The sequence below is a fragment of the Squalius cephalus genome (assembly GCF_949319135.1).
Source record: "Squalius cephalus genome assembly, chromosome: 3".
In the NCBI taxonomy this organism is placed as follows: domain Eukaryota; kingdom Metazoa; phylum Chordata; class Actinopteri; order Cypriniformes; family Leuciscidae; genus Squalius; species Squalius cephalus.
In genome coordinates this window covers 29,927,587-29,949,169 of record NC_137124.1, presented here as the reverse complement: position 1 = coordinate 29,949,169, position 21,583 = coordinate 29,927,587, and positions in this window count along the sequence as shown.

The window sequence follows — 21,583 nt, the reverse complement described above, 5'->3', positions numbered from 1 at the left end:
GGCCTCTGACTGTGCTAGGATCAGCCAATCGTCCAAGTAGTTCAAAATTCGCATTCCCCGACCCCTCAGGGGAGCGAGAGCCGTGTCCATGCACTTCGTGAATGTGCGAGGTGCCAAAGACAGGCCGAACGGCAGGACGGTGTACTGATATACCTGACCGTCGAAGGCGAATCTCAAGAATGGCCTGTGACGGGGTATTATCTGGATCTGAAAGTACGCGTCTTTTAGATCGAGAGATATAAACCAGTCCCTCGGGCGAATTTGCGCGAGGATTTGTCTGGTTGTGAGCATTTTGAACGGTCTTTTCATAAGAGCCTTGTTCAAACGTCTCAGATCCAGAATCGGTCTGAGAGCTCCGTCCTTCTTGGGAACGAGGAAATAACGGCTGTAAAAGCCCGACTCGCTCATGGAAGGGGAAACCGGTTCTATTGCCCTTTTGCACAGCAGTGTGGCTATTTCTGCTCGAAGTAGATGTGCTACTTCCCCATTCACTCTGGTCTCGATACGCGCTTGAAAGCGCGGAGGGCGGCGAGCGAACTGCAGAGTATAGCCTCGTTTTACTGTGCTCAGCACCCATTCTGACGTGCCTGGAATAGCTTTCCACGCTCTCGCGTGTGCAGCCAGGGGCAGAATGGTCTCTGGGCTCTGATCGCCGCTGATCGCGGGCTCGAGAGCTCGAGACGGAGGGGCGGGCGTGACGCGCGCGCTCTTGGTGCTTAGATACGGCGGGTCGCACACAGCGGTGACTGGCCGTTTTACACACAGCGTCCCGGTGGCTTTTGACGGGGAACATACAGTGTGAAGCACGACGCTCGAAGGCGGCGTGGGGGGCGAAGTAAGAGAGCGGATGTGTGAGCGCGTGGAAGCGGGCACAGCATCCGTGTTTATAACTTGACCGGTTGTGAGGGGTTGTGTAACAGAGCGGGTAGTGAGTAGGTGTGGGCACAGCGGGGTGGACACGTGACCTACTTTTATCACTCGAGCGGCTTGTGCCAGCTTTATGCGAGTGGGCTCTGTGAGAGACACGGAGTTTACAGTGCTTGTGTGCAGAGGTGAACACAGATAAGTGGGCACATTTTCTGCATTTGAAACACTTACAGCGCGAGGCGCGCGACCAGGCATAATACTCTCTTTGAGATTTCTCTGAGTCGCCGTGAAAACGGCGGTTGTGTGCAGGCGAGAGGGTGAATTCACCGGCTCGTTGGCTGCGAAATGAGTGTCTGCAGTAACCATAGCAACGGGGACTGACAGAACGTGAAGCTTTGACGACGGTCCGGCCGCGGCGGGACCCAGTCGTCGCTTTTCTCCTCGGGCTAGGAGGATTTTGGAGGCTCAGGCTTCACCGCGATCCTGTGCCGGGGTCCCCGGGGAGGCGGCGGTCTGACGCGGCTGGTCGAGCGAGAGCGAGGGCGGCCGCCCTGTCGTCGCTGCGAGGACGGAGGTCGAGCTGGGCGCTGGGCAGAGCTATGTGCAGGCTGGTCCGAAGGACGGCGTGCAGCAGGTCTGGAGCGTCGAGGCAGAAACAAATTCATTGCCTGTGTAGTTTTTTGAACCTCCGAAAAGCGGTCGACGATCCCGCTAACCGCTGGGCCGAACAGGCCGGTGGGGGAGAGGGGGGCGTTGAGAAACACCGCGCGCTCAGACTCCCTCATGTCCGCGAGCGTGAGCCAGAGATGCCTCTCTGTAACTGACAGAGAGGCCATGCACCTTCCAATGGCCTGGGCAGCGGATTTCGTGGCGCGAAGGGAAAGGTCCGTCGCGCTCCTCAAATCCGTGATGGAAGCAGGCTCCGAGCGCTTCTCGTCCAGATCACGGAGGAGGTTAGCCTGGAGAATCTGCAGTACTGCCATAGAGTGGAGTGCTGATGCGGCCTGCCCCGCGGCGGCGAAAGCGCAGCCGACGAGGGCTGAAGTGGTCCTGCATGCTTTGGACGGGAGGGCAGCCTTTGAGCGCCAACGAGAGGGCGGGCAAAGGTGCGCTGCGACCGCCTCCTCCACAGGGGGGATGGAATTATACCCCTTCTCAGCGGCGCCGTCAACCTGTGAGAGCGTCGATGAGGCGTGTGAAGACACTCTCGCGGAGAATGGAGCATTCCATGATTTAGAGAGCTCGCTGTGAAGCTCAGGCAGGAAGGGTGCTTTTCTGGACGCCAGCTGTCGGCGGCGTTGGTGAAGGAAGCAGCCGTCGAGTCTGTTCGGGGCTGGCTCTTCCGGGGAAGACCAGTCAAGGCCCAGCTGTTCGACAGCACGCGTGAGGAGGCGTAAAAGTTCCGCGTCCTCGCCCGCTCGAGATCGGCCTGAATCCTGGACTGAAGAGGAGGCGGTAGACCATTCCTCGCTGTCAGAAGCCAGGAGAGAACAGGTATCCGCGGCGCGTTCACCAGGCTCATCCGCCTCATCCCCTGAAGCGGCGGCGGCCGGCGGCTGCGCGGCCGTGAGGGGGGGCGGGGAAGGCGAAGGAGAAGCTCGAGGGAAAGGCTCCGGCGAGCTTCTGTACGCCTGGTTGGTCTCCGGTGGTCGCTGTGAGCGGCGCTTTTTCTTGCGCGGCCCAGCAGGGACGGGCGGGGAGACATGTAGGTCGAAAACTCCAAGCCGAGCCCGCAGGGTCGACATTGGAAGTTCCTCGCACTCGGGGCAGCCGCCCGTGGAGGTGGCGGCGTGATCGCGGCCCAGGCAGAGAGCGCAGATGAGATGGCGGTCTCCGTCGCTGAGCGGGGCGTGGCACGAGCCGCATGGAAAACGGGGCATTTTTAGAAAAACGCCCCGCGCTCTTTTAGAAGGAGAGGGTGTGATGCAGTAGGCAAACACACAGCAGTGAAAAGGATATGACGCCGGATAGCGTAGCAGGCACGGAAGGCTGAAGGCGGCGAAGGCGGCCGGCTTCTTCAGGCGCTGTCCTAGGCTTGCTGGTCGCTGGTTTCAACGGCGGCGGCTTCTCCAGATCCAGTGATGCGAAGTGCTTCGCTGAAGACAAGAAAATCAGAATTTTAGCCTGTGAGCGCTGAATTTATACACGCTGGCCACACCCATTCTGACGGTTAGAAGGGTGTGGAGGGCGCGAAGCGCCCTCATTGGTTGCCGCGTTCAGAGCGCTCACCGATAGGCTTAAGCAGTTGCCGCCGAGCAGCCAATGAGCACGCTTATACAGCCTGCCTAGGTCTGTCGGCTGCTGCACTGCGTTGACAATGTATACAAAATTAAGGATAATTTTTTGGCTTCAGATCTCGAAGAAAGAAGACTTTCCCGATGCGTAAGCTAACCTTACGCAATACGAGAGACCTCTCGTAAGAGAACTACGCTTATGGAGATTCTCACTTCCGAAAACGTTTTAGCACATTTTCAATTCGCCATAAATTTTCGTAAAAATGCCAATATTTGAAATCTACACAGTTGATTTCTCGCATCAAATGTTCTCAGAAGTGAATTAGTGATGAAATAGCGTACGAAATTGTAGAAAAACGACTTGCTGTATTGACCTGCCTCTCTTTCCTCGAATGCCGAAATGAATGCTGGGATATTTCTGCCGTCAAGTTCACACAAGTTACCAACCTATGCATCCTCGGTAAAATGATGACGTTTCACAAGTCCACAAGAACACAAGTACAGACAAGAACGCATATTGAGAAATGGCCTGTATCTCTACACAACAACCCTAGCAACCACTCTTAGCAACGTAAACATTCTCTCATTGATATTGTTCATTGAAGCTTATAGAGTAGAGTATTGTGAGAGATCGAGTAAGTGAGTGTACCTGCATTTACAGTAGATTTAGTATTTTCCTTCAGGTCAGTCCTAAATGTGTAATAAAAAAATCTGTTTAAACGTCCGCTGCGATATATTTTTATCTTTATCTTTTTTAACAGATAAGGGGTTTTCCCGTGCCCTGACAAGCTAGTCATTTGTCAGTTGCTTCTTGCTTTTCCGTGTGCACAAGTTTCAGTCCTTTCAATATAAAAGTCTTCTGTACTAACACACTCACTAATGGCGAAACAATGTAACTTCTGTTGCGGTTCACGGTCAGGGACTATTTTTTTCCAGCGGAAGGAAGTCTTTTAGTGATTTTATTGGCTTTAATATTTGTATTGTGTGGTAACTGTTTTATAAAAGCAATAAGGTACTCGAGGCTAGTGCTGTATCGTGAACAAGTCACGGCTGAAGGGCGTTGTTAGGCACAACACGATACAGCACAGCCTCGAGTACCTTATTGCTTACACACACACACACACACACACACACACATATATATACTGTATATATATATATTACATTTTTCAAGCGGCAAGGCTTCCAGAATTGAAGTTTTCAGAAGGTGCTTCTGTTTTGAAGTATGTCTTCTGCTATGTTTTAAAAAAACTTGTATAAGTATAGCATATCATCGATCTGCAGCAGTGGAAGAAGTGAGATTAAAGCCTACACATGCTTATATAGAGTTAATCTTAAGTATTCCACATATTTTACTGCATGAGCTCCAACTTTAACACAGTACTGCCTTAAATGTTTGATGAGGGGCATGTAAAAGCAGCTATTACAGCAATTATAGGATAGCATTCCCATATGAAAGATTTTTTTTTTTTGTCAATATATGGATGATACTGTAATTAAATTCAACTTGAATATGAAATCTCACTTTAGTACATTATCAGTTGTCATTTCGAACTGATTAGACAACTACAGAAAATTATATCAGTTCCTCTCTTTTAATATGGCACGGTCTCATCACTAGAGCCGCTTAATACGTACTATGAAACGATTGCCAAGGACACTGGTGAATGAGTTGTGTCTCCTCACACTCTGGCTGGCTCTGAGGGAGTCCTTGAAGCCTATTCTGCTCTTGAAAAGAAAAAAAGAAAAGAAAAAACTATAAATATAAACTCTACTATAAATATAAACTCTCCCCTTTGTTCCCTTATGCTGCAATTATTGACATGATTTTCACCCTTGATCTTTGCATGACACTGGGGGAAATGTGAGCAAACTCTTAAGAGCGGTGGCCTGGAGAGAAAGGAGACGCAGCTCCCTCTTTCCGGACACACTTGGTATGCAAGGCACTCGACCAGGCAGCCAACGGGTCTCTGCTGCAAATTTACTCACATTTGTCCAAATTTGCTGGCGTGAGACAGGAATGGAAAGACAATCTTAGGCAATGCTATAAAACTGATAAATCATAAACAAACTTAAGTGAAAATGTTAATTTGGTGTAGTGATGAGAGGCACCAGAAGAATGATTTGCAGATGCATGAAGATAGATTGAAATGATACATGACACTCTCATCGATGGTAAAATCATGTCCATTATGCATAGCCATCTGCAAATGTTCTCTTGATTACAAGTGATTGTTAAACTGATGGTAATGATATCATTATTTTCAAGAGGGCGATATAATATTGGAGTAATATTGTGTTAATTGAGTAGATAAAGAACGCATATAAAGAACTCACTCATCTGGACAGGTAGAAAGGAAGTACACTGTCACCACTCGCTTGGGAAATATAATGCAACACAAGCCCAAATATATTTAAACTGAAGCAGAAGCCAGAACACTCAAAATATCTTCAGATTCTACTGAACCATATTGCTGAAATAATACATCCACCAATTTCCTGTGATCTATGACATAGCATACTTGCTGGGGGTGGTTAATTTACGGAGATGACAGAGATCTACTGGCTGCCCATGATGAAGCTGTCAGTAGTTCCTTTTTTCTTTGCTTCCCCCTCCCCCCTCAAGTTCCAATTTTCAGCCTGTCCCCTCTATTCTGTCAGATTGCTGCAACGTGTGAGACTAATGGTCACTCTGAGAGGTTAAAAACTTCCAAAAATAAGCATAACCTTTAGTCTCTATGACAGGTACCACAACGAATACAAGTTCCAGCACAAAGCTGATAATGCTAAAATAAGTATTTCTGGTATTCCATTAGATATGATCATGTGCCAAAAGTTTCACAGTTGGTGTGGGTACAGAATTTTTGAAGCCACATATGTCATTTATGCAGAACCAAGTGGTTTTTGCATGCCCGTGGTTTTGGTGAACCAGTCCAATTTTTTACAAAACATTCATTTGCCAATACAATTAATAATAATATTAATATTACTAGTCATGATCGCCACCTTGGAATTGTATGGTTCTATCTGACTTTATGTCAAAATTGAGCTATTCACATATTCAAATTCTGTGACAACTTATTTACATTATGTGAGGTTTGTTAATGTTGTGTACATTTTGGGACTTTTTATTTAGAAAACAAAAAGGTCCTATCTACAAAAGTCGAATGGAAAGTCGAATGCAAAGAAAGTCGAATGCAAAGACATTCGAGCAAAATATCTCAAAACTGCTCAAAATGCAGATAGAACTTTATAATTCCAAGGTGTTTCAAAGTAAAGGATGAATATGTGCTCAGATCACATACAGTTTGATTAGATGCACAGACACCGATATCAGCAACACAAGATAATGGAAGCATTATCTTACTAGTAAACTTAGTATATGCATCTTTTTCCCTGCTGTCCATGATCCTATAAAGATCTTCTACTCATTTTTGGGTTGCAACTTACTAGTGAACTACTGAACTAGGAATACACCCTTGAACATTATTTATTTATTTGTCTGACAACTGGCTTGCTATATAAGCCCATAAGTGCAAACCAAACAAACTCCATGGTTTTCAAATATTTGTTTATGCAAAGTCTTGGCTTGAGCCTTCGCATTTGAGATGACAATGATGTCAGATTGTTTGTATAAAAGATTAATTCCCATGTTCCTAATACTGTGAGGAATGGATCAAAATATTCAATGCAAACAAGAGTAAGTGTCCAGAGTAATATTTTCTGCCATTGCAGAAAATAAATGTCCGGTAAGTTCATACAGAACATGGGTGGCCTATTAAATAATTATTTTTTATTCATTTTGCTTTTGTCTCAAATGTTTGGTGCAAATTCACAACTGATGCACACTATCAGTACTAAGCAGATGAAGAAGAAGAAGAAGAAGAAGAAGAAAAAAAAAGATGGCGAAAGACTGGAATTGATTACAATTGTTAATCAAGATCCAGTTGAATGCACTTCAAGAAAGTGCTCTTAGTGAGAGAGGTATGCTCCATCAACTGCTAGAATTCATTCCCTCCATGAGGATTAGTTTGTAAAGTTTAAATAAGTTCCCCTTAACGATTTAATTTTTTTTTTAATAAGGGTGAGCATAATGGAGCAGGCACACACCATAAAGCAGTACAGGGCCTGCAAGCTTCTCTGAGCATTCAACCCATTCTATTGCATTAAATGAATATTAGCTTCACACCACATTATCCAGTGAGACGTATCAGCCCTTTTGTACACTTACAATGTTTTCTTTTTCTTTTTTTCTTTTTTTTTTTTTTATTGCAAAATGCATTATTCCAACTAGAATGGGTTTATGAACATCGTGACTCTTAATACATAAAGCTGCCATGACCAAAGATGTAGTATTATTTTTTTTTTATTATTATTTTTTTTTTTGCTGAAGATAATTTATTTTGTAGAGGACAAGGGTTGTTCTTGCCAATTAAACAGATTATCTTTGTGAAGCTGGCAAGTTGAGTGGCATTTCTTGTGCCACAGCCTCTGTTTCTCTGTTTTTAATTTTGCATGCATCTTTTTTTAACCTTCAAATACTTTTAATAATTGAGGTGTTTATGAAGAAATAGTTCAACATTTTTTTTTTTAAATTCTGTCTTCATTTACTTCCCCTAGTAATGTTCTTCTGTGGAACACACACAAAAAAAAAAATAGATATTTTTAGTCCAGCAATATAAGTAGATAATAATGACCAGTATTTGTCAAATAATTAAATTGGTCCAATATTACAATATTCGGAAAACACTTTACAATAAGGTTTCATTAGTTAACATTAGTTAAAGGTGCTGTAGGATATCTGGGAAAATGCTAACTTTAGTCTGATAGCAGTAACAGCATATGTCCCACCCTCCCTGCACTTCGCCGTCCAAAGCCACGCCTCCTGAAAGCATGAACGTGCACAGCCAAGAAGACCGGAGACAACGTTACTGCAATACCAAATATCATGTGTCATTCACCGGTGAGAAAACTTTATAGTACAGTTAGTAACACTACAATACCAAACATAAACAAATTCTTAAAAGCAGAATTAGATGCAGCAAATAGTCTGTTTGTTTAGCTAGCAAAACTTGTCAGTGTGTAGTAATATTTCTTGCATGGGTTTCCACGATGAGAGTCTGCTTGGCTCCGATGAAGATACAGATCGTAGATCCTTTCAGTGGCACTTTTTGTCAGTTCAGAAGGAAAGTTAGGTTGTTGCTGGTTGCCTGCCATTCTCGCTCTGTCTGCACAGCGTACGTGGACGCGCTGATGACTCATTATGTCTGCGTAAACAGCCTGTGCAGTGGTATTACACACATTGATCGACAGGTGGACAGTAACAAAGTACATTTAATTGAGTACTATACTTAAGTAGACTTTTTGAGTATCTGTGCTTTACTTGAGTATTATTTTTTTCTGGAAACTTTTTACTTTAACTTCACTACATTTGAAAGACAAAAATCGTACTTTTTACTCCACATATGTCAAGGTCCTTGAGTAGAAAGTAGTAACTTTAGTCAGGGGATGATTTTGGTTGCAGGAGTTGCATTTTGGTTGGAAATAAAAGTTGGATTGACATCAGAACCCAACTAAAGTTGGTTTCTGACTTCAATCCATCTGTCCAACGTTGGAGATTAACATTAATCTGACGTTGGATTCCGACATCAACCTGATTTTTATTTTCAACGTTGGGTTTGATCATCTAAATACAAATTTTGTCATTGTTTTGGAGCACACTATCTTATAGATAACAGTAAGGCTAACATATTCATATTAAAAGCCAAAAAACTTTAAATATGGCAATATTTGAGGGAACAGCCAATTAGGTGTCCGAAACCATTGTGGACGTTATTGAGTGCATTTATTCAATCCCACTACTGAACTGTGTTCTTGAAATAAATTTGATATTGATATGAGGGTATGTAGGCAGGCATATTCAGAGACATAAGGTACTGTAAGTATTACATACAACAATGCAACAATAATAAAACAATGCATTGACATTTACTTTTTTACTTTTGATACTTAAGTACTTTTAAAAACAAGTACTACTTTTACTTAAGGAAAAATAGGTCTTTTCAACTTTTACTTGTAACAGAGTAATATTTGACCAGTAGTATCTGTACTTTCACTCAAGTAAGGAAGTTGTGTATTTTCTCCACCTCTGCATGCTGCATTCGAACCGAACGCAACTATTGAACAAACATTTTATGGTCCTAAGCCTTCCACAGACGACATATATTTATAAAAATACATTTAGACCGCTTAACAGAGAGATTGCTATCAGGATATGAGGAGACTTTCAACCAGCATAAATAATAATAATAATAATACTAATAATAATCTGCAGAGAATCGCCCACGACACCTTTAGTTAACTACTTTAGTTAACTTTAGAGCAAATAATTAACAATAGTTCTACAGCGTTTGAACAAACAATGAACAACTGGATTTTTAACCAACTAACATTAACAAATAATAATAAATACTGCACCAAATGAATTGCTCATTGTTAGTTTATGTTATGACTGTTTCAGATTAAACGATTTATTCTTTTTTTTTTTTTGTTTGTCTGTTACGATAGTCACTGTGTAAGATTACGCGATTATAACTCCTAAAATCTTGTCTTGTCGTGGACAAGAAACATGTCAGACTACACGTTGCTTTCCGACCAGTCATCGCGTGCCGTCTCACTCACACACATTCACTAGAACACACACACACACACACACACACTCTCGCTCACTCACTCACTCTCGCTCGAGTTCACTCTCGCGCACACACACAGCCCGTCGTGGAGGACCGAAAAAAAAAATTAAACATGCTAGTCTTTTTGACATATTATACACTATACGAGATAAACCGATCGAATCAGGCGTCCCGACACCCTTTGTCGTTTACGAATCCCCATGACACCCTACGTCAAACGGATCGTGCCAAAATCGGGCTAAAATCATGTAATCTGAACCAGGCATTAGTTAATACATTAACTGATATTAACAAATGAGACCTTTTTGTGAAGTGTCCGTGTGCATTATACCAGGTCTTCTAAAGCCATACAACTGAAACAGACAAATTAAGTTGTAATTCACTAAAAAGCTTCTCTTTGTCCTAGTTGTCATTCACACTTGTCTATATTCAGACATCACTGTTTGTTTGAGAGCTACGGTGGAGGCCAAAATTTTCAGCAATTTTAGGATTTATTTTCCCTCACACAAAGCTATCGTCGCTTTAGAAGAGTTGTGAAGAAGGCATATGGACTATTTTTATAGACCTTTTTGTCCTTTTTTTTGACAGCCACTGATCTATTTGTGTGTGTGTGTGTGTGTGTGTGTGTGTGTGTGTGTGTGTTCAAAATATCTCCATTTTATTTTCTACAGAAGGAAGAGAATCATACAGGTTCTGAACAATATGAGGGCAAGTAAATGATAACATAATTGTTTAAGCTTTTACAGTATTTTAATATTTGAATTTTCTTTATTATTATTATTATGCTATTTCTTTTATTAGCACATTAACTCGTTCTCCAACTTCTTTTCTCCTTCTCTCTCCTTGATTCTCCCTCACGCTCTGTCTCTTTCCTTGTATCCATGCTTTACATTCATAAGCAGAAGGTTTGGACAACTGGAGCAGGTAGGAAATGTCGGCTGTTGCAGCATGGCAGAATTATTAATGTCACCCTGTGACTTACCCATATGCTGTTAGGTGTGGAGTCAGCATGTGCATCTGTTTACTCCTTCCACCCAGACACTGCATAAATATTATGCACCTGAAAATCCACTCTGCAGCCCGAGATCAAATGATTCCGAACGTCTCATTCTTTCTCCTCTGAAAACAAAGCTTGGCGACGCGTTTGCCTAAAGACACGTTTTGAGATTGGGCGCTGGACTAACTTGATAAATGTTTAATTCCTTTGTCCCGTGAGAAATTCATGGGCAATTCTGTAATCAAATAGAGTAGAGTAATGTGACAGAAACAAGGGACAATTGTGCTCAGGAAAGTCCATTTTCCTGGTTGGTATGGAGATTCTCTACTCCACTCTTCTCCCACTTTGGCAGCTTGTGTCAGAGAAGGGAAGCCTGTTTGGCTGAAAATGAAAGGGCCCTTGATATTTGTGCTGGGAGATGGATTTCTTTGCGGCTGCTGACGATTCTGAATGCAAAAGCGCAGCATTTTCCAATCATCTTGCCGAGGCCATTCAGCATCTGATCAGCGGGTGCCCAGGGCATAGAGTTCAAGCAATCCCCCATACCTGACAATCACATGACCAGCTGGCACACCAACCCTCACACACCACCTCTGACCAGCTTCAGATGAAAGACGGCAGCTGCCAGCGTGGAGAAAGGACAATAGCAAAAACTGTTTCTTCCAAGAGGGGGAATGTTTGTGTAATGCATTTTGTAATGCAAAAAAGGAAATAGGTTTTTAAAGCTTTATAATACACACCCATAAATTCAGTTAAACTATTTCAGTAAATTAAATTAAATTCATAACTCCATGATGTAATAACTTGCAACTACTATAAACATAACCAGCTTTATCATACACCCAGTACACTCAAATAAAGTGATACTACTGTAGCTATATATCAAAACTCAACAGCTGAATTGTTTATTGTCACCATATGTAAATTTTCCTATCGCCCAGCTCTAAACTGCTAAATGTTGACGATTAGGTATTAAGGTGTTAAGGTAAACATTAACATAATTCATTTCTGCAAAGCTGCTTTGAAAATGTGTACACTGTACAGTGAAAAGCACTACATCTAAATAAAATAAAAAAATCGACTTGGAAAAAGATAAGTTAATCTATACAATAAATACAGTACATACTGATGAGAAGCTATACATTCTTACCAGATAACATAGATTTGCTCCCCATTTGCTATCCAAACATGCATCATTGAAGATCTTTTTGACTCTTTGAACAAAATTTAATACAACTCTAGATACAATTAAAAAAAAGTGGTGCATTTTGTATGACACAGTAACTAAATTAAATGTATATGTAGATTCATTCCTAGAAAACAACAGAATGGTTTTCATGTGTGTAAGAATTGAGAAATTAGGAAATGCCGGACAGTCTGGTTGAAGAGCACCCAGACCCTGAGAGGACAAAGGACCTCTCTGGAAATTACCATTTGTGAGGCAAAGTCTCACCTCCGAAACATCCTAATCTACATCTCTCCCCCTCTTCCCCACTCCCCCTCTCTCATGCTGAGAACACATGTAAAACACAAGAAAATGTATAGTTTAATGTGAATGATTATCACAGAGTATTTTTCATGTTTGGTATCATTTAAAATGTCACAGTGTGACTGGTACAAATGTCTCATTTCCAAATAAGTAAAACACAAGGTAATAAGATTTTTAAGAGTTTAAAGATAACTGACACACAATGGAAGGTGATCTAATGTTGGGTTGCATCTTTTCTCTTTCTTCCAGAGCATTTGATGTTTTGTATCGATTATCTTTGAATTGATTATGAAATTGGCATGATACATTTACCTGACATAATAAATTGTTACATTTGATTATTCTAAATGACTTTGACATTATTTCCATTAAAGAGTTAAAGGAATAGTCAAACATTCGCTCACAATTAATGATCCACAGATATCATTAAAACCTTCTTATTTATGGAGTCAGATGAAATAACGAGAGAATACATATTCAAATGCACAAAATACTTTGCCTCGAGAAAAGGACAGTAACACGTTAAGACCTTCCGCGCTGGTCGGTTGCCGATCGAGCGCGAGCTTACATGTGGTACTATTATGGACAGCCTATAATTAAGGAAAAACTTTTTTATTACATACATCATGAGACATATTATCAACAACAACAACAAAAAGACAGATCATGGGTTCAGTTGCCAGAAAACACACATATACACGCAGAAAGCTGAATTCCAAAATACTGCCTGTTGAACAAAACATCAAAATGGCAATTGGACTTTTTGTACAATATCTCATTAAATACCTAATGATATTAATCACTGCAGTAGTTTGTTTCTGAATTCTTAAAATAATTGCATGCCATTTTATACTGCTGTCCTAATCATAAATGATTACAAATGAATATAATTAGAGTGTAAATTAAAGTATTGGCCATATATACTTGGTAGTAAAGCATGGGCTCTGGCATATCTTGTGTATTTTGCTCATAAATTTCTGATTATAATATCCGTTGGTGCTCTGTGCCCTTGATGTGATTTACTCCTGCTTTAATAAGTTGTAATTTATTAGCACCATGTTGGCCTATTTGAGACATATTATGCACTGATGTTTAGCCAATTACAGTGCCACACTGAGAAACTGGTAACAAATTGGACAATACGGGCCTAATTAAGGCTTATTGGTTGTTGTGCTGAGGTGGTGTTTCGCAATTGTCTGATTTACAGCAGAGCTTTGGCCGGTGGTCATTGTCAGACTAATGCGTTATGGAATGGCACTTTAAAAACCCTGCACTGTATCTTAAACAGACACTAACATAAAACATCATGCTCACTGGCCCGAAGATTATTCTAACAAGCCACTTATTTGAACCGTACAACCATTTTGGGACTTTCTTCCCAATCCTTTTGGATTTTTTTATTTATTTTTTTATTTTTTTGGAAAGAGAGATATTACAATGTTCATTTGTGTTATAAAGTGTTATATTTACTTTGCAAGTTGTTGGAGAGGATATATACACTCACCTAAAGGATTATTAGGAACACCATACTAATACTGTGTTTGACCCCCTTTCGCCTTCAGAACTGCCTTAATTCTACGTGGCATTGATTCAACAAGGTGCTGAAAGCATTCTTTAGAAATGTTGGCCCATATTAATAGGATAGCATCTTGCAGTTGATGGAGATTTGTGGGATGCACATCCAGGGCACAAAGCTCCCGTTCCACCACATCCCAAAGATGCTCTATTGGGTTGAGATCTGGTGACTGTGGGGGCCATTTTAGTACAGTGAACTCATTGTCATGTTCAAGAAACCAATTTGAAATGATTCGAGCTTTGTGACATGGTGCATTATCCTGCTGGGAAGTAGCCATCAGAGGATGGGTACATGGTGGTCATAAAGGGATGGACATGGTCAGAAACAATGCTCAGGTAGGCCGTGGCATTTAAACGATGCCCAATTGGCACTAAGGGGCCTAAAGTGTGCCAAGAAAACATCCCCCACACCATTACACCACCACCACCAGCCTGCACAGTGGTAACAAGGCATGATGGATCCATGTTCTCATTCTGTTTACGCCAAATTCTGACTCTACCATCTGAATGTCTCAACAGAAATCGAGACTCATCAGACCAGGCAACATTTTTCCAGTCTTCAACTGTCCAATTTTGGTGAGCTCGTGCAAATTGTAGCCTCTTTTTCCTATTTGTAGTGGAGATGAGTGGTACCCGGTGGGGTCTTCTGCTGTTGTAGCCCATCCGCCTCAAGGTTGTGCGTGTTGTGGCTTCACAAATGCTTTGCTGCATACCTCGGTTGTAACGAGTGGTTATTTCAGTCAAAGTTGCTCTTCTATCAGCTTGAATCAGTCGGCCCATTCTCCTCTGACCTCTAGCATCAACAAGGCATTTTCGCCCACAGGACTGCCGCATACTGGATGTTTTTCCCTTTTCACACCATTCTTTGTAAACCCTAGAAATGGTTGTGCGTGAAAATCCCAGTAACTGAGCAGATAGTGAAATACTCAGACCGGCCCGTCTGGCACCAACAACCATGCCACGCTCAAAATTGCTTAAATCACCTTTCTTTCCCATTCTGACATTCAGTTTGGAGTTCAGGAGATTGTCTTGACCAGGACCACACCCCTAAATGCATTGAAGCAACTGCCATGTGATTGGTTGATTAGATAATTGCATTAATGAGAAATTGAACAGGTGTTCCTAATAATCCTTTAGGTGAGTGTGTTTTGTGTGTAGTTTTTCCTTGTGTGTTCCTCTCTCTTGCCTCCACTATCTAGCTGTGATTACTCACAGGTGGAGCTGTTAAGGAGGAGTGACCTGATTGGTGACGGGAGTGATTGCCGCTGTACTTAAGCCAAAAAAAGGCAAGCCTGCAACCTTTAGCCAAAAAAACGCAACGGCTAATGCTAACGCTGCGGCTGTAGCGGTACGCAGAGATGAAGAAAAGAGGCTGTTTTTGTTTAATGGATGTCAATAGAGAAGAGGCTTCACTGCTCTGAATGAAACGCTTGTGTGAGCTACAAAACTAACACTGTATGATTATGATTCAGGCAGCATTATAGGTCAGACCCTTGTAAAAAAATATTAAAAATAAATAAAAATGATGCACAATTTATTCCTATGTACTTTAGTATAACTATATGTATTTGTGGCACACTATAAATTTGTATACTTAAAGTCTGTTAAATTGGAACAACTTTTTTTTTTTTCTTTTTTTTTTTTTTTCTTTCCTAATAACTTTATTCATTTTCCCTCCCCTCTCTCTCTCTCGACTTCTCTCTACTCATCCCTATTCTGCCTGGGCCAAATGGGTGGCTCGGACGGCCCGATCTGATTGGGATGTCATGTGGGCCTGTGTTGGTCGGTCCCGTGGGGTATCTGTGGCTCTGGGCCCCCATGGTGCGCCCTCCTAATGCGGACATACACACACCCAGTCCTGGTAGCACACAACACGCCTTACTCTCTTTTAAATGCTCTGCACATTAGGTTGCACACACCATACTTCCAATAATAACAAGAACAACAAAACAGACTAGGGTAAATGAGGGGTGCATGCAGATGCCTCAGCAGGTATTTTACTGCACACCTCATTTCTTTTAATTCACACATTCCAGAGGAGGCATATATCCACTAATACACAGGGTGAGTGCGTCATGCAGGGGGAAATCTGGGCAGATATTGATCCTGCTTGACCACTTCTTTTAATTCAGTGCTGAAGTTCAACTAAGTTGTGTTAAATATAATTGTTTGTGCTAAAGTGGAACTATTTCAAGTAAACTTTCAGGTAAGTACACTTTTTAAATATCCACTCTTTTATTTAAGTTTTGACATGATGAATTCACTCAGCATAAACTTTCAAATGTATTTTGGTGACATTACAATTGCAATCCAATTATGTTAAACACTAAGAGTGTTGAACATACATTAATATTATACTCATAACAAACTGAGGTCATACTTTTAGTGCTTTTAAAACACAATCAAGTAAACTTGAAGTGTGCTAATGGCATCATTGTTGTGTGCTTTAAATACAATAAAATAATCTTTATTTAAAAAAGCACAGCTTAAGAGTTTGCCTTTTTCTGACATTTCAAAGACACCCTCCAGTATACTCACTTATCCGGAGAAACATCAGTGAGACAATGGGAACAGATAAACATTGAATGTAGGAAACACTAAGGACTGGATTCGAACCCGGGTCGCTGCCACACAAGCGCAACTCGAAGATGACGCTCATGATCGTTTGATGGGAAAGTGTGAAAGGTAAGCCATTAATTTTGCGGCATTGGTAAGTCAATTTTACGTTTTCTCATTGGTTTTTCACGATTCGGACATCCAGGAAATGCACACTTTAGAACCATTTTAAACACTAAATCGAGACCCATCTGCGTCATCTTCTCAGTTCTCACACATGCGTCGTGAATAATTACTGACAGAATTTTCATTTTTGGGTGAACTAACCCTTTAAGTGCATTAAGAACTTGTTTCAATTTAGCAATCATCAGTTAAGTATACCGAAAGTACAATTGCAGGGTATTTATATTAAGTACATAAATATGTAAATGTATTTGTAGTACACTTAGCATAAAATAAATGTATTTCAAATACATTTTAGTACATTCATGTTTCTCAAGGGTAGCGGTTTGAGTAGAGGTTTAACCTATTTGTTACAACCATATAGTTATTTATCAACACAATTCTGACTAAACAGGCCTGTATTATCTCTTATAGAAGAATTTACAAAGTTGAAATCTTTTATATTGTAATGTTATTGCTGTAAGATGGAAGTTAAACTTTTTGTGTGTTGATCTCTCTTAAGGGATGAGCTAATTTCATTCTCCTAGCTGCTCAGCCGAGGTTTGCAAATAATGCTGTAATTTTCAACTCAGAAGAACACCTGCACCTTTTGGGATTAGGGGAAAAGGTGGATGTCTGTTTAGAATCCCAGCACTGGGTACTTTAGAATAGGAGACAGCTGCTAAAAACAGCTTCATGTAAAACAGAAGAATCAAGATACTGGGATTGTTTAAACAAACCATTAGAATATGTATCTGCACATGAACAAAACATTTTTTTTTTTTTTTTTTTTATGAAACAGGAAGAACATAACATATTTTTCAAGGTTAAAATGTAGGCTATGCCAAAAAAAAGAGCTCAGACTCCAAAGGTGTTTACTAGAGGAGATGAATTGTCTGAATACTCATTGTTTTCTTTGTCATTAACTAAGGTTGATTCATAGTGATCCTGAAAACGGCCACAATGGCCCAGCAGCAGCAGCAGGTGATCGTATCCCAGCAGTGCCATATGTTTTTCCTGGCCCATGTTTTGCCTCCTCCAGTCTCACAGAAGGCACATACACAAACAAACCACATTATGGTCAAGGGCCCTGAGGTGTAGGATCAGAGGAGCACCGCACACACACATCCACACCCGCTAGCTCATAATGAAAATGCCCCTTACAGACACAGCTGAACACTGTCACTAAGTCTTTACTTTAATGGAGCACTGATAAATGTGGAATGTTTGTCAGTATATTAATATCAACTTCTCGTTTAAGTTCGAAGCTTTTTAGTACATTAAAACCCACAACTGTCGGCCTGTTTAACTGACGGCATACAATGCCGAACAATGGCTTTAGCTGTGTGACTCACTGTCTGTTAAGATCACTCTGGTCTAATCTCAAGAGAATCATCAATATTCCTGGTGTAAACACTACAAACTTGGCTTTCTAAATCTATGTAAATCCGAGGGATTACTTGCAGACAACAGTACACACATAATGACAGTGTGAAGGCTCTGAAAAATCAAGCTAGCTTGTTTAAGGGCATGAGGAGACAGGAGGCTCAGAAAGAAGGAAACCATCAATAAACTTGTCCTGAAGTCTTTACTGAGGTTATATTAGTGCAATCTATCAATAATGTAGTGGGAAATCCATAATATACAGTGGAATTTCACCCCTGTGTGCTGTTCTTTTTATGAAGTGCAATCTCTCCTGCACAGCTCTGTTCTGTGGGTGCCATTTTTCAAGCACTCTGATGTGGAATGGTGTTGTCAAAAAATATAAAAACTCTGTATCGTCTGCAGTTTTTATGCCGTATATCCATCAACAGAACCTGCCACTCAGTTTGAAACCAAGACGATTGACTATGTGACTCCAAGTCAAACTGGGCGAATGAAATGCTGTTTAATGAATTATTCATTTTTTTTCTCTTATTTTGGACAAAGGGCTGTAATTGGACCAAGCTTCTGAATTTTAGATCCTTTTTTTGAGGAGGGGGGGGGGGGCTGATAAGGGGGGTTGTCACAATAATTGCTTTGCAATTATTCTAGTCGAACATGCAAATGTGCTCGAAACTGAAACTGAATATGGATGCAGAGAAATGTGCCTACAATAAAAATAGCTGACCTTTACGGAAGACGCATTTGACCAAAATGATGTTACTTTCCGGATGAAATATGTCTGCAGAGCACGATTACTGCTCAAAATGCACCTGACAGAACCCATACAGCAGGGTTTCTTTTATCTCACTGCACATGATAAAGATGCATCATCATAAGATTCTGATTGCGACACAAATTTCATACTATGCTGCTCATAATAACCGTGAATCATTAGATGGCCTCAAACTACTAGTGAGGTATGACATGTCAGATGAAGATGAGAGTGACAGCATGTTCAGCACCTCTAAATGTTGCTGCATAGAAGCTCAGCAAATCCCCATCCCTCCCATCTCGCCTGCTTCAAAGTTCTTTCAAATGTGCTTCTCATCTTTGGAGAGACGTGCTCCTTTTGAACCGGCAGCAAGACAAAAAGAGCTTTCTGAAGGAATAATGGCTGTTTATATGGAGTGCGTCGTGAGGAGCTGTCAGGCGGTGCCTTTAAGTTGATTTGCTAGAGTGTCAGAGAAGCGGGACTTTGGGAGGTGAATCATGGATTGTCAGAAATCAATTCTCAGGGCCACTCTCCTGAGAGACTCAGAGCCATCAGGCATGAGAAAATAAATAAACCCAATCCTAAGAACACATACTTTGCAATATAATGGGGTATCCATATGCAATAGTATAATTTAGCCGCAAAGAGTGGCGTTTGGTCAACAGGAAATTCAATCTCTGGTTTTTATTTCCACAAATCCTTTATTATTTTTCCTCCTTCTTAGTTTTCTTTTTTATTTATTCTGTTCTTGCTGCAAGATAATAAGATGTATTGAACTCAGAAGTAACTCAGGAGCTGCTCGCTATAATGTCCTCAGGAAAACTCCAGGCACGTTAGGTATTTGTCATTCAATAGTGACGGGCCAATTTCCGTTTTCATCTCCTCTGCTTTGCATTTCCACTAAGGCTCATTAGGACTCCCGTATTACTGTTCACTGGGGCAGGTAAAATTGTTTGTCTCTAAATGGCAGGTAACATTGTTCCGATGCTATTCATAGCTGTGGCTACTAAACACATATGCAATATGATCATGATGTGCAAGAGAGCAACAGTGCTCCTCAGGGACTGTTTCATTGTTCCCTTCTGTTTTTGCAAGTGTACTGCTTGATGCATGTGAGCAAGATTTAATCAGCACTTGTTTCAATATGGATGTTTGTCATAAAGATGTACCTGTTTTCTTTGTCTTTTCAGGGGCTGCATCAATAGGCTGTATTACTTACCATGCATTCATATTTGTTAAAACAATTGGCGAAATACAGCGCTGTATTTGTTTAGTCCCCTGGTACATTTCTGCTGTAACTTTTATTGTCACTGTTTTAATCTATGATATAAATCCTTAATGGCATTCCATCTGATCGGCTACCATCAAATTTCTCTCTCCAAGGAACTATGAGCCAGCCCTGATGCAGTCTTATCATCTCAGATCGGATTCTGATGTGTTTACGTCTCATCTTGTTGATTCAAAATTGAGTTATGGCCCACCTCTGCTTTGTCCAAACATTTTCAAGAAATGGAGCTCTCAAGCAAATGTAAACAGCATAGCTGCTTCAATGCTCCCTCTGTTTGTTGCTGTTGTTGTTGTGAAGAAGAGCGCTGAAAATGAACCCAGCTGTGCTGATCTATAGGATGAGAAGGCCACAGTATGAGTTTACTGCCTGAGATTCAGCTTTCAGTGGATTGGGAAGTTTTCAGAATCAGAAAAAAATGACTTCACTACAAATCTAAAACTAGTACTTTGCAAACGACCAATAGTTCTCCCCAATTGCCCTTAAATGTCCCAGTGGTCTCACAGATTGCTGACACAAGCTGATAGTGAAGAGGCCATAGTAAGGTTTCTTCTGGAAAGGACCATGGACAGCTCCATACCAGATACCATGGACAGTTACACAGAAACAGCTGTTTTACTGAATGCTAGAGCAGGCGTTCCTAGGTGTTTTCATGCTAGCACAGAACTGAATAGGTAAATATAAGCAAGAATGTTTTTTTTAGTTAACTTTTTCCTTATCATATTGTTATATTGTAAAGCTCTGTATGTTTGATTTTGTGAGAGGTGCACCATATATATCAGAAATATGAAAATACAAGTTTGGTCAAATTCTATTTTTATATGTATGACATGGCATGAACATAGATGATCGTTTCAAATAGGCTATGGGTTTAGAAAGAAAGAGTGCATTATTAAACATTCACTTTCAACTCTGACTTTTGTCTTAATAACAATGTTTGGTAACTCTTTAGAATACTGTTCCATCATTAATGAATAACTATACACTGGAACAAATGAGTAATGCATTATTAACATTCTAGTAACAACTATTAACTAACAACAAACTCTGATTAACAAATCAGTAAGTAATGGCGCTCAGTTGAATGTCGTAGTTCACTATTAGCTAATCAATAACCACTTTTTTCATACCTCCCAGAAGACTGCTAAGAACTACTAATGTAGTAGTAATGACTCAAGTATTACCAAATCCTTCAGAAGGAATTACTAATTATTCAAAAGTGAAAAGCATGATAACTCCCTAAAATTGACTGAAGTAATAAAAAATGTTAAGGTTTTTGCAAGGTTTTGTATAGTAATGACTTGTTACTACATCCTTCTAAAGGAACTACTGGATCAGTATTCTAAAGTGAAGATCTTGGTAAACCACTAGTAATGAAAAATTTGCCCAGTGGCCTCTGTCCATCATGGCTAATCATCCTCACATATATAATAATAATAATAACAATAATAATAATAATAATAATAATAATAAATCAGATTTCCTAGACATTTGAACTATGTTCAGTATCTATAGAAGCAAAAATTCAGTTTAACAGATTAATCAAATTACTATTATTAATATATATTAATAATATATCAGATTTTCTA